The sequence below is a fragment of the Equus caballus genome, chromosome 4, assembly GCF_041296265.1.
Source record: "Equus caballus isolate H_3958 breed thoroughbred chromosome 4, TB-T2T, whole genome shotgun sequence".
NCBI lineage: Eukaryota > Metazoa > Chordata > Mammalia > Perissodactyla > Equidae > Equus > Equus caballus.
The window spans coordinates 96,157,772-96,173,178 of NC_091687.1; positions in this window are offsets into that span (position 1 = coordinate 96,157,772).

Consider the following 15,407-nt stretch of genomic DNA (forward strand, 5'->3'; position numbering starts at 1 on the left):
AAAATTTTGGCAACCAGAATTCAGCAATTCATCAAAAGAATCATACATCAGGATCAGGTGGGATTCATACCAGGGACACAGGGATGGTTCAACATCCGCAAATCAATCAACGTGATACACCACATCAACACACTGAGGAATAAAAACCACATGATCATCTCAATAGATGCAGAGAAGGCATTTGACAAGATCCAACAGCCATTTATGATAAAAACTCTGAACAAAATGGGCATAGAAGGAAACTACCTCAACATAATAAAGGCCATATACGACAAACCCATAGCCAACATCATACTCAATGGGCAAAAACTGAACCCCATCCCCCTGAAAACAGGAACGAGACAAGGATGCCCTCTATCACCACTCTTATTTAACATAGTACTGGAGGTCCCGGCCAGAGCAATCAGGCAAGAAAAAGGAATAAAAGGAATCCAAATAGGGAGGGAAGAAGTGAAACTCTCGCTGTTTGCAGACGACATGATCTTATATATAGAAAACCCCAAAGAATCCATTGGAAAACTGTTAGAAGTAATCAACAACTACAGCAAAGTTGCAGGGTATAAAATCAATTTGCATAAATCAGTAGCATTTCTATACTCCAGTAATGAACCAACAGAAAAAGAACTCAAGAATACAATACCATTCACAATCGCAACAAAAAGAATAAAATACCCTGGGGTAAATTTAACTAAGGAAGTGAAGGACCTATATAATGAAAATTACAAGGCCTTTCTGAGAGAAATGGATGACGACATAAGGAGATGGAAAGACATTCCATGTACGTGGATTGGAAGAATAAACATAGTTAAAATGTCCATTCTACCTAAAGCAATCTACAGATTCAACGCCATCCTAATCAGAATCCCAATGACATTCTTTACAGAATTAGAACAAAGAATCCTAAAATTCATATGGGGCAACAAAAGACCCCGAATTGCTAAAGCAATCCTGAGAAAAAAGAACAAAACGGGAGGCATCACAATCCCTGACTTCAAAACATACTACAAAGCTACAGTAATCAAAACAGCATGGTACTGGTACAAAAACAGGTGCACAGATCAATGGAACAGAATTGAAAGCCCAGAAATAAAACCACACATCTATGGACAGCTTATCTTTGACAAAGGAGCTGAGGGCATACAATGGAGAAAAGAAAGTCTTTTCAACAAATGGTGCTGGGAAAACTGGAAAGCCACATGTAAAAGAATGAAAATTGACCATTCTTTTTCACCATTCACCAAAATAAACTCAAAATGGATTAAAGACCTAAAGGTGAGACCTGAAACCATAAGGCTTCTGGAAGAAAACGTAGGCAGTACACTCTTTGACATCAGTATTAAAAGGATCTTTTTGGACACCATGCCTTCTCAGAGAAGGGAAACAATAGAAAGAATAAACAAATGGGACTTCATCAGATTAAAGAGCTTTTTCAAGGCAAATGAAAACAGGATTGAAACAAAAAAAAAACCACTAACTGAGAAAAAATATTTGCAAGTCATATATCTGACAAAGGCTTAATATCCATAATATATAAAGAACTCTCGCAACTCAACAACAAAACATCAAACAACCCAATCAAAAAATGGGCTGGAGACATGAACAGACATTTCTCCAAAGAAGATATACTGATGGTTAATAGGCACATGAAAAGATGCTCATCATCGCTGATCATCAGGGAAATGCAAATCAAAACTACACTAAGATATCACCTTACACCCGTTAATTACAAAAATATCTAAAACTAATAGCAACAAATGTTGGAGAGGTTGCGGAGAAAAAGGAACCCTCATACACTGCTGGTGGGAATGCAAACTGGTGCAGCCACTATGGAAAACAGTATGGAGATTCCTCAAAAAACTAAAAATAGAACTACCATACGATCCAGCCATCCCACTACTGGGTATTTATCCAAAGAGCCTGAAGTCAGCAATCCCAAAAGTCCTGTGCACCCCAATGTTTATTGCAGCACTGTTTACAATAGCCAAGACGTGGAAGCAACCTAAGTGCCCAGCAACAGATGAATGGATAAAGAAGATGTGGTACATATATACAATGGAATACTACTCAGCTGCAAAACAGAACAAAATCATTCCATTTGCAATAACATGGATGGACCTTGAGAGAATTATGTTAAGTGAAATAAGCCAGCGAGAGAAAGATAATCTGTGTATGACTCCACTCTTATGAGGAATTTAAAATTATGGACCAAGAACAGTTTAGTGGATACCAGGGGAAAAGTGGGGTGGAGGGTGGGCACAAAGGGTGAAGTGGTGCACCTACAACATGACTGACAAACATTAATGTACAACTGAAATTTCACAAGATTGTAACCTATCAACAACTAAATAAAAAAAAAGAAACAATATTAATATATCAAATATTAATGTAAATGTGAAGAGGAACACAAAGATTTCTAGAGATTTCTTTTTTATGCTTTAAATGCACTGTTTCTAAGAAAAAAAAATGTTTTGCTAAGGTGGTAACAGGGGCTGGCGTGGTGGCATAGTGGTTAAGCTCGTGTGCTCCACTTCAGTGGCCCAGGGTTTGCGGGTTTAGATCCCGGGTGCAGACCTACACACTGCTCATCAAGCCATGCTGTGTCAGCATCCCACATACAAAAGAGAGGAAGATGGGCACAGATGTTAGCTCAGGGACCATGTTCCTCAAGCAAAAAGGAGAAGATTGGCAAAGGATGTTAACTCAGAGCCAATCATCCTCACACAAAAAATATGTAAATAAAGTTTAAAAAAATAAAATAAAGTGGTAACAGAAAAAAATGTTTAAGAAAACTATGTGATATAGACAAGGAGAACTGATTGGTGGTTGCCAGGGAAAAGGAGGGGTGGGGGGAGGGCACAAAGGGTGAAGTGGTGTTCCCACAACATGACTAACAATAATGCGCAACTGAAATCTCACAAGGTTGTAATCTATCATAACCTTAATAAAAAAAATAAATTAAAAAAACACAAAAAACTATGTGAGTTTAATTGATGGTTAATTGTTTACATGGTTATTTGGAAATATGTCAAGAACAAAAATTGTTTTCAAACAACCCAATTTTTTTTTTTTGAGGGAGATAGCCCTGAGCTAACTACTGCCACTCCTCCTCTTTTTGCTGAGGAAGACTGGCCCTGCACTAACTTCCATGCCCATCTTCCTCTACTTTGTACGTGGGATGCCTACCACAGCATGGCTTTTTGCCAAGCGGTGCCATGTCTGCACCTGGGATCTGAACCCTGGGCCGCCGAAGCGGAATGTGCGAACTTAACCACTGCACCAACTGGGCTGGCCCTCAAACAACCTAAAAATTTTAATATCTGGTACAGAGTTATATAGGGAAGAGTTTTATATAATAATCAGGATGATTCCTTGGATAAATTAGACTGGTTTTATACTTTTGGATTAGAAATAGCTAGCTTTTGCCTGATTTCACCAGTATAAAATTATTTAGCATATTTTCTTGGGTTTATTTTCTAATAAAAAGGCTGATTAGAGTTTTCTAAATTTCCTCTGCTGATTTTGATGGGAAATAAGCGAATTCATATAAGATTATAAAATATTAAAATTATGCGTCAAACTAAATTAAATTATAATAGATAACTCTCCACAAGAAGGATTCTTACAACGCTATAAATCATACAATTTTTCAGCATAAATTGTAATATCCAAATCCTTAGTTTTAAGCCCTTAAACAAATATTAAATTGAGTTAATTATTGAATTATCTTTGGATACCTGGAAAATTTCTAAGTAAGTGTTAAAAGTGAGACAACAGGCCCAAAATGGAGTCACTTATGCTAAACACCATGTCACCAGAGTGGGACTTAATTGCCAGTTTGCTTAGTACAACTTCCTTGTTCCTGCTTCCCTCCGCCGATAAAAGGCTTTCCTCTTGTCCAGCTCCTCAGACCACCTTTCTATCTGCTGGATTGGATGCTGCCCGATTCATGAATAGTTGAATAAAGCAAAAAAGATCTTTAAAATTTACTCAGGTGAATTTTGTTTTTTAACAGAAGATAAAGATAGAAAACATTGGTCACTAAATGTCATTTTAATTTACACTTCTCTCTTATTTTTACAAAAACTATAGGATGGCCATCACTTAGCAGATGATAGGATGAAAATGCCTTTAAAGGATAATGCACATGCGTATTTTTTCAACTTAAAATTTGTTAAGATGATAGATAATTAGTACTCATGGACAAACATAACTAGATAGTTCTTACTTCTCTGCCTTTTAATTTCTCTGTCAGGAGGATGTAAAAATTTGTTGCTACAGTGGAGATCTCAAAAGCCCTCTCTTGAAAGCCAGATCCTGAACAGGCCTTTTCCTTTCTTAAGAGACATTACAGCAACCCCTAAGCTCTGGACCTTTCTAACTATGCTAAACCTCTTTCAATATTCATAAAAGTCAAGGTGATTTTTTTCTCAGGATACAAACTTTAATTTAAAACCTTAAACTTGTCTCATTCTAATTTGTCTGATACTCATCTCTGATGGCAATATGATGCTATTTGGTGTTAAAAAATAATCAAGGTAATTTCTAAATATTTTACTTAAAACATTATGTTACTAACAAATCATTCTATTCAGATAACTCTGACCCAAACATGCCACATTGCCAGAGGTTTAAGAATTAACATCTATGAGGCGGGTCTGGTGACACAGCAGTTAAGTGTGCACGTTCTGCTTTGGCAGCCCAGGGTTCGCCGGTTCGTATCCTGGGTGCGGACGTGGCACCGCTTGGCACGCCATGCTGTGGTAGGCATCCCACGTATAAAGTAGAGGAAGATGGGCATGCATGTTAGCTCAGGGCCAGTCTTCCTCAGAAAAAAGAGGAGGATTGGCAGTAGTTAGCTGAGGGCTAATCTTCCTCAAAAAAAGAATTAACATCTAAACTTAATAGTAGATATTACACCTTTAAAGTTGTTTATGTGTTTGCCAACCTACGAAAGTAAAGGAATTTTCTAACTTGTTTGTGAAGTCCAATAAAATTATTAGAGATAATCCAACATCCGAAGAAGATTTCCTTATTAAGCTTAAAACCAATGAAGAAAATGCATTATCTGACTACTACTACTGGTTTGCATCAAACAGAGACCAAAACTTTATAGTCCACAGAAAGATAGTTATTTAATCTAGTTTCTGGAAGGAAAAAGAACTTATTCCATTATTGATAGAATCTTATCTTTTTCATAATTTTTATAAACCTCCAAAAAACTGAAGCTGTAGGGCAAGGACTGAAACCCCTACTTAAAGAACCACCTGAACATTTACACATGAGTTTCATTTTATTGTTTCAAGCTTTGATATATATTTTAGTAATTATTTATAAATAAATATTATGGTTGAATCGAAGCAGTTTCTTGCCAAAAGAGTAACATGCTGATGCAAAAACATAGATTTTGTTTTCCTGCCTGGAAGTATCTTCAATAATCAATGATAAAAGCTTACTTTACAGGTTTGTGTGTGTGTGGGGGGGTTTTTTTTGGTGAGGAAGATTGGCTCTGAGCTAACATCTGTGCCAATCTTCCTCTATTTTGTACATAGGATGCCTCCACAGTGTGACTTAGCGAACGATGTGTAGGTCCATGCCCAGATGTGAACCCATGACCCCCAGGCCACCGAAGCAGAGCACACAAACAGCCCCTATGCCACCAGGCTGGCCCCTAGAGGTAGAATATTTTTTTTAATGTATGCAAAGTAGACACATCAAACTGAAGAGTCCACATTATCCCCAAAGCTCTAAGAAGAAAAAGGCAAGCTAACGATAGTTAAGATCAATACTGCCCTGCTTCTGGAGAAGTTTGCTCTTGGCCCAGAGTTTTACCTCCAGCCCTCATGATAATGGGATCTCTACCCCAAAATCTCCATAAATTCTCACTATATTAAATTGTTATTAAAATTCCCTTAAGACTTGGCTTGAATTCTCTACTGACAGATTCCACTGTGATACATCCTGATCTCGTCAAGTATTATTTAATTTACAGACTTAGTTATATACACAGCAGATGCCAGCCACATGTCCATAAAGGACACCCAGAACACACCTCTACAGATGAACTGATCTAGAAGCGCTACGACACGGATGAACGCTGAGGACATCATGCTAAGTGAAAGGACCCAGTCATAAAAGGACAAGCACTGTATGGTTCCACTTATCGGAGATTTCTAGAGTAGTCAAATTCACGGAAACAGAAAGTAGACTGGTGGCTGCCAGGGCCTGGGGCAGCCCAGGAGTGGGCAGTTAGCATTTAATGGACGTGGAATTTCAGTTTGGGGAGATGCAGAAGTTCTGGAGCTAACTAGCGGTGATGGTTGCACAACAATGTGCCCAGCCACCTTTGAGGGGCCCCACCGGCATCCCCCTGGCGTTGGGACTTCGGCTGGAGCCTCTTCCTGCAGCCACACAGCAGCTTTTTAACCCCCCAGGAGCCCTGTGCCAAGCCGTGGACCAAATGGAAACAGTAAAGCATTTTGCAGCAAATAAATAAATATGCTACAAATTAAAAAAATAAATAAAACCTGATATCAAAAAGGATCTAAGACACTGGATTTCACTGATTTCTACAACAATTCTACTCTGGCAAGAAGTTTCAAAACTGCAATGTGTGTGATCCGTAACTTATCTGTGATGGGGAACCAAATAACAGTTAAAATATTCCATTAAGAGGAGCACACAAAAAACAGCTTATTCAAACTCCGTGAAGCTACTTTTCTTGCTAGGCCTTAGGTTTCCAATTTTCTCTTAATCTTTATGGCTGTCCTCATCCCTTTGTGCCCTCCTCCACTAGCTGATAGCCAGGGACCAAACTGTTACTATAGAGCCACTCCTTTAACCCAAGCTGACATCCAATTGATAAGACTGAGTCAGAAAGGTCTAACCCGTTATAGCCAAACCTGCTCCATTAGGACCTCATTTGACCAAAAGGGGAAGTTGAGAAGTTCCTATGAGGGAAGTGGTGCAGTCTTGGCCTAATTAAAAGGTGGTGCTGACAGAAGGACCCAAGCAGATGTTACACAGAGACAACTGTTGTATATGCTCCATGACTAGACTCCCAAATTCTTCTGGAGAATCCATAAACTAATAAAGTTCTTGAATACCTGTGTCAGCCTTCTTATTTTTTTTTTTTCTTTTTTTGAGGAAGATTAGCCCTGAGCTAACATCTGCTGCCAATCCTTTTTTTTTTTTTTTTTGCTGAGCAAGACTGGCCCTGAGCTAACATCCGTTCCTAGACTTCCTCTACTTTATATGTGGGACACCTGGCACAGTATGGCTTGACAAGCGGTGCCATGTCCGCACCCAGGATCCGGGCCATCGAACTCTGGGCTGCCAAAGCAGAACATGCGAACTTAACCACTGCACCACGAAACCACCTCCTGTGTCAGCCTTCTTAAGGACGGAATGTCCAGACTGATCCCTATAGTAGCTGTCAGCTAACTATCCAATGGGGAAATGGAAGTGTATTGTAATAAGGCTTTTATATTCAATACGAAGCTGTTTGACAACAGTCTAAGTTAAACATGCGTCAGGAAAACATTAGGGCAACCATTTAAAAAAGAACTGCAGAGCTAAGTCAATAGTAGTGATAAACATAATCATAAAAATATTCAGTAAATACAAAAGAAGGCAGAAAAAGAAGAAAAAGGCATTAAAGAATAGGTGGGACAAATAAAAAGCTTTTAGCAAGATGGTAGACCCAAACTCAGTGAAATTCATAATTATAGCCAAGGTGATTTGAGAATTCAAAATAAGTAAAAGTCAGAGATTGTCAGATTAGATAAAAATGTAAGACCCAACTCTATGCCGTCTATAGGAAACTCACTTTAAATATGAGTTAGAAAACAAAATAATGAGATCACTTTACACCTGTTAAATTAGAAAAATTGGGGGATACTGGCCTTAGAAGTGCTGAGGGAAGTGTGTTCTCTCGGCACGGTCGTTCAGGAGAGCAGTCTGGCACTTGGCCTGATTAAGTCTGCATGCCAAGTCTGAGTATTTATTCCCACCCATGTCCAAAAGAAAATTCCCACCCGTGTCCATTAGGTTGTGTGCACAAGGATATTAGTGGAAGTGTTGTTTATTGTAGTTGGGTGTTCAGAACAATCGGGGTGCGCACGGCAGGGAAGAAGTTAACCCAACTATGGCAAATACATCCCATGGAGTACTACGCAGCCAGGAGAAGTGACAGGCTAAGTGTGGCAACATGGATCTTTAAAACATGGCACTGAGAGAAGAAATAACAAGAATAAGAAACAGGATGAGATCTATAACAACACAATTTACATAATGGGACGCATGCATTCTAAACAACATTGCCCATTTTAGAGCAATACAAACAAAAGAACGTGCATATAAACTGTTAGAATGGCTGCTCATATATGTTGGGGAGTGAGAAGATGAAAAGGGATAAATGACAATGCATCAATGCATAGGGACATGGATAAAAGCAAAAGAGGAACCTCACACAAGCTAACAATATTAATGTGTCATAAAGTGAGGCATAGGATTAACCGGACCCCCACTCATGAAGTCTGACTCAGGAAAACATACACATAATAAAACGTCAGATAGTAGAGCCTGTCAGTATTTTCCTTTAGACGTTCTGACCTTTTTACCATACCCTAAAATTATGTAAATCGCCTCTATTTTTCTAATCGTGTCTAGTTGTTTTGTCTTCTGTAGTTAAATTTAGATCTTTAATTCATCTGAAAATACTTTTGCATTTGCTATCAGCATAGCCATAACTTTATACATTTTTAATGGAAATCCAGTTGTCCCAATGCCATTATTCAAGGGGCCATTGTTTTCTCACTGACTTTAAATGCTCCGTTTATTATACGCTTAATTCCCATATGTCATGAGTCTTTTTTTTTATCGTTTCACTTTTTATTTTTTATTATTTATTTATTTATTGAGGAAGATTAGCCCTGAGCTAACATCTACTGCCAATCCTCCTCTTTTTGCTGAGGAAGACTGGCCCTAAGCTAACATCTGTGCCCATCTTCCTCTACTTTTTGTGTGGGGCGCCTACCACAGCATGGCTTGCCAAGTGGTACCACGTCCACAACCCGGGATCTGAACCAGCGAACCCCGCCCGGGCTGCTGAGAAGCGGAAGGTGCGAACTTAACGGCTGTGCCAGCAGGCCGGCCCCAATGAGTCTGTTTCTGGGGTCTTTTTTATTCCTCTGATCTATTTGTTTATTCCTCTGCCAAAACTACTAATTAGTGTTACCTTATAATATATTTATATGTATTTATTAATATATAACATATATTATATATATTTATAATATATACACTATAATACATTAGTATCTGATAGTTTCTCCTTCACTATTACTCTTTTCAACAATTTCTTGGTAATTACCACGTTTTTTTCCTTCGGATGAAAATAGAAAGTTTTCAGTATCCCCCTATACGCACCATTGCTATTCTCTTTGAAATTACAAAAAATGTATATATTATTTTGAGAAACATTGCCAGCTTTGTCATATTAAATCTTCCCACCCAAAAATGTGGTGTATCTCTGTGTTCAGTTCTTGTTTTATGTCCGTTAGTAAAATCACACAGTTTTCCTCAGCGTTCCATGTTTCCTGTTTGATTTATTCATGGGTAATTTATAGATTTGTTCCTATGGTAAATGTTTTTTTTTAATTTTCATTTCTAACTGGGATGCTATTACAAAGAAAATCTATTGATTTTTTACTGTCTCTAAAGATCATTCTAAATTGTCTTTTATATATAATAGTATATTTTTATTTCAGTATCTTGACTTTCCAACTTTCAGAAGGTAATAGGTAATTGGGAATTGTTGTCCTTTCAGAGTGAGCAGGGGAAAAAGGAATTTAGATTCAAACTATTCTATTTTATTTTACACACACATGCACACACAAACACACTGGTGAGCAGAATGTTTACAATATTGTTTAAAAATTGGAAAATTTTAGGGGCTGGCCCAGTGGAGTAGCAGTTGAGTTTGTGCACTCTGCTTGGGTGGCCTGGCTTCGCAGGTTTGGATCCTGGGCGCTGACCTACACACTGTTCATCAAGCCATGCTGTGGCGGCATCCCACGTATAAACTAGAGGAAGATTAACACAGATGTTACCTCAGGGCAATCCTCCTCACCAAAAAAAAAAAAATTGGAAAAAAAATTTTGTTTTTAAAGATTGACACCTGAGCTAACAACTATTCCCAATCTTTTTTTTTTCCTACTTTTTCTCCCCAAATCCCTCCAGTACATAGTTGTATATTTTTTTATAGTTGTGGGTCCTTCTAGTTGTGGCATGTGGGATGCCGCCTCAGCTTGGGCTAATGAGTGGTGCCACGTCTGTGCCCAGGATCCGAAATGGCAAAATCCTGGGCCGCTGCAGCGGAGTGCATGAACTTGATCACTCGGCCACGGGGCCAGTCCCAAAATCGGAAAATTTTAAAGCATTTAGTTCACCAATATATAAAGTAAAGGTTGTATCCAGAAGTAAATATAAACATAATAAAATGAGGTATTTAGGAAAAGGAAATTATTTTTTGATATATGAAATTAAGTGGCTATATATAAAATTAAGCAGCTTCTATGGGTGAGGGACAGGTCCAGGCACAACAGGAAGCTTGAAGTTTAGTGTAGAAAACCATTAATAATATTAAATTATTTTAAATAAGATAAATGTACATTCAGTTATACCAATAAGCATTTATTGTAACATTGTATCATATAAAATTATATCATAACATTATATCAACTATAAGCAATCCTCCCTTTGCATGTGAGACTTTCTAAAAACACCACACAGGGGCCAGCCCAGTGGCTCAGTGGTTAAGTGTGCAAGTTCCACTTTGGCGGCCCAGGGTTTCCCAGCCCGGATCCCAGGTGCAGACATGGCACTGCTTGGCAAGCCATGCTGTGGTAATCGTCCCACATATAAAGTAGAGGAAGATGGGCTCGGATATTAGCTCAGGGCCAGTCTTCCTCAGCAAGAAGAGGAGGACTGGCAGCAGATGTTATAGCTCAGGGCTAATCTTCCTCAAAATAATAATAATAAATAATTAATTAATTAAAGGTTTAAAAAAAAAAAAAGAATAGTTTGAACAGTTTTTGCTTTTGTCTTTTTCCCACCTGACTTGTGATACAGACAAACATCTTTTCTGCACTTTGGAGAATTGTCATATTCCTTTCTACATTTGGATCAGATAGCACCATTTCATCCTTTGTGCTTTCAATGTCACGAGATGTCTGTGAAAGTCCCTTTAATGGAAAGTTTTTTGCTGACGTCATTTCCTCTGGGACACCTTCCTCCTTTTTCCTCCCAACCACTTTCCTCCTTTATGTCGATAAACTCACCTTCACTCAGCTCCTCTGGCGGCGGACCTAGAGGCTGTCAGATGATGACAGTGGAACATTGCCACCATCACTGATCTTGTTTACAACTCCATTTATGCTTGACTCAAATTTCACTTCCAGCAATATCACTTTTTGTTTTATTGGTTTTTTTCCCTACATTGATCCTTTTTGGCCAATTCCCTATTTTAATTAGCCACTCTTGTAAAATGTTGTGTGGGTCTATCACTGGGAGGCAAGGAAACAATGCAACTACAGGCTTTGCTGTCTGTGTGCGATGGGAAAAACAGATGCACAGGGACCAATCACTGACTGATGTTTGGTGACGATTGATTACTGCTTATGATGGGCATCTGTTTTTCTATGTAGTAATTTGTGGACCAAGGAATTAGCAGCAAAGCTTGTACTCTACACAATTAATCACAGTTAAGATTCTGTGACAACTGAAATGTGGACCACGTTGTTGGGGGACTGAAGCTGCCTAACTAAACTATGGAAACTGAAATTTGTACATTTTAGAACCACGCAAAGCAAAGATTGCCTGTGTATCTATGTCCATTCATGTTTTTCTATCAAAATACCTTTCCAGAGGTGTAAGCCAAGTCAGAAAAGCTCAAATGCATGGAGCTCAGTAGGTCTCTATTGGGAAATCTTATTGCAGCATCTTTGAAGAAATTGACAAGCTGATTCTAAAATTCATATGGAAACACAAGGGGCCAGAATAGCCAAAACAATCTTGAAAAGGAAGAACAAAGTTGGAGAACTCACAATTCCTGATTTCAAAACTTGCTACAAAGCTACAGTAACAAAGAGAGTGTGGTACTGGTACCAAGATGGACATACAGATCAATGGGAGAGAATTGAGAGTCCAGAAAGAAACCCATACATCTATGGCCTATTGATTTTCTACAAGATGTCAAGACAATTCAATGGGGGAAAAAGTCTTTTCAACAAACAGTGTTGAGAGAAGTGAATGTTCACATGCAAAAGAATGAAGTTGGACCCCTACCTCACAACATGTACAAAAATTAACTCAAAATGGATCAAAGGCCTAAATGTAACAGCTAAATCTATTAAACACATAGAAGAAAACACAAGCACAAATCTTTGTTACCTTGTATTATAAAGCTGGGTTGGATTTTGGAGGCTGGCCAGATAAATCCAAAATTCATAGGACAGGCCATTGGGAAAGGTAATGGTCTCTTAGATATGAAACCTAAAGCAAACTAATGAAAGAAAAGATTAATAAGTTGGACATCATCAAAATTAAAAACTTTTTTGCTCCAAAGGACACCATCAAGGAGGTGAAAAGATAATCCACAGAATGAGAGAAAAATTTAGCAAATCATCTATCTGATAAGGGATTTGTATTTAGAATATAGAAGGAACTATTACAACTCAATGATAAAAAGACAAGTAATCCATTTTTTTAAATGAGTAAATGATCTGAATAGGCATTTCTCCAAAGAAGATATATAAATGGCCAATAAGTGCATGAAAAGGTGCTCGACATCATTAGTCATCAGGGAAATGAAAATCGAAACCACCATGAGATACAACTTCATACTCACTTGGATGGCTACAATCCAAAAAATGGAAAATAATAAGTGTTGACAAGGATGTGGAGAAATTAGAACCCTCATACACTACTAGTGAAAAAGAAAATGGTCCAACTATTTTGGAAACAATTCAGCAGTTCCTCAAAATGTTAAACAAAGAATTACCAAATGACCCAGCAATTCTTCTCCTAGGTATATACTCAAGAAAAATGAAAACATATATCCACACAAAAACTCATACATGAGAGTTCATAGCAACCATTAGAATGACAAAAAGTGGGGGGAAAATCTGTATAAGTCAGAATTCCACCAGATAAACAGGACCAGTATGTACATATGTATGCTTCTGAGGAGATTTATTGCAAGGAATTGGCTTGCTTGACTGCAGGGCTGTCTTGGGAAGTACAAGAGCCGTAGGAGAGGCCATAAGAAAGGACAGACTGGAAGCTCTCAGGCAGGAGCTGATGCTCAGTCCATGGGCAGAATCTCTTCTTCCTCAGGGAAACCCCACACAACTGACCATCATGCAACCCAAGTGTCCATCAACAGAAAAATGGATAAACAACATCCATACAATGGAATATTATGCAGCCATAAAAATGAATGAAGTACTGATTCATGCTATAACATAGATGGACCTTGAAAACATTATGCTGAGAAGCCAGTCACAAAAGACTATATATTATATGACTCCATTTATAGAAATGTCCAGAATAGGCAAATTCATAAAGACAGAAAGTAGATTAGTGGTTGCCTGGGATTGGGAGATTCGTGGAAATGGGGAATGGCTGCTAAGGGAGTTTGTTTGGGGAGTAATGAAAATTACTGGTACTTCTACCTGGACCAGAAGGGAGGCCAAATTCCCTGAAATTCCCTCCACTGATTTGTCTACTAAGACTGAGTCAGTCCTATTCAAAAAGGTGTTTGATTTGGGCCCTGGCATTATCAAGTCTAGTGATTTTCAGACTTGTTTTTAACAGCAGAAACCCATTTTGCAAATAAATTGTATTTGGGACCCCAATATATAAGAAATATAAAAGCTGTTTTCGAAAAAGGAAAAAAATAAAATTTTTTAAAAAAGGGGCTCGCCCCGTGGCTGAGTGGTTAAGTTCGTGCGCTCCGCTGCAGGCGGCCCAGTGTTTCGTTGGTTCGAATCCTGGGCGCAGACATGGCACTGCTCATCAAACCACGCTGAGGCAGCGTCCCACATGCCACAACTAGAAGGACCCACGACAAAGAATACACAACTATGTACCGGGGGGCTTTGGGGAGAAAAAGGAAAAAAATAAAATCTTTAAAGCTGTTTTCAATTGACATAATGCAGCTTACAAATTCAAATTTATAATATTTACTTATTATAAAGTCAAATAATTACAACAAAGAGGCTGTTTTGATAAGCCCTCAAATTAAAAAGGATACTAAATGTTATAGCAGACTATAGATACAATTTTTTTTGAGTTCCATAGTATTAAAAATCCTGACACAATACGAGAATTATTGACAGAGTAACAGGGTTTTTTTCCCTATTTTTGACCGTCTTATTTACTTAATACTTTGAGAATTGTTTCCTCAGCACTGGTAAAAAGGACAGCAAAATACATATACAATTGTGAATACTCGAATCATTAATATGAAATCAGTAACCACTTTTTTAATAGCTCTTAAAACAAGAAAAGGGGTGACGTGAAATGTTTATTTCAAATTTGAATCATTAGCAATATCTAAACCTAGCTGGTGTCTCTATTATAAATATAAAAATCAAACATGAAGTCCCCAAAATTTGCTGTAAGGACTAACATTTTTATGTGACATCATCATTGTAATCATTGTATAGTAGGCTGTATATTTACTTATCATTGCATAACAATAACTACCCAATGACTGTGAACATTCTCAAGGAATCCCAAGACAAGTGCCCAGAATCTCTATTTTGCATTGTAAATAAATAGATAAATAAATAAAGTCATACAGCCATGATTTGCCATATAGCACTTTTAGAAGGAGATAAGGGTATTAAAGATTCTGGAAGCCTGAGAATTGGTATAATCTAATGTTCTGCAATCATTGTACCCAACATTTTGAGTTTGTTGCTATTGCAATATCGTATGACCTAGCAGATTTGGGTAGCAAATTTGTCCTGAAAAGAGGACAAAAATTAATCTTTGAGAATGAATATCATGTAGCAGCATTTCCATGAGAGAAAAAGAATTATTTTATAAAGGGAGGAGGGGGTGTGTTTGTTTCCCAAACTGAACCTGTGCCATAAGTGATAAGGCTTTAGCCCCCAAATCTTCCAGCAATGGGTAAAACAGTGCCAACACTGCTTCACATCCAAGGCCAGTGCTGTTTCTCTGAAGAACTATGGCCACAGCTCCATCACCCATCTAGGACACCACAGACCTGCCTTTTCAGGCTGAGAACACCAGGTGGCATATGGTGGCTGAATCAGAGCCTTGGTAACCATGGCAACCAGCTACCATTCCAGCTCTGCAGCTGCCATCTTTTATCCAAA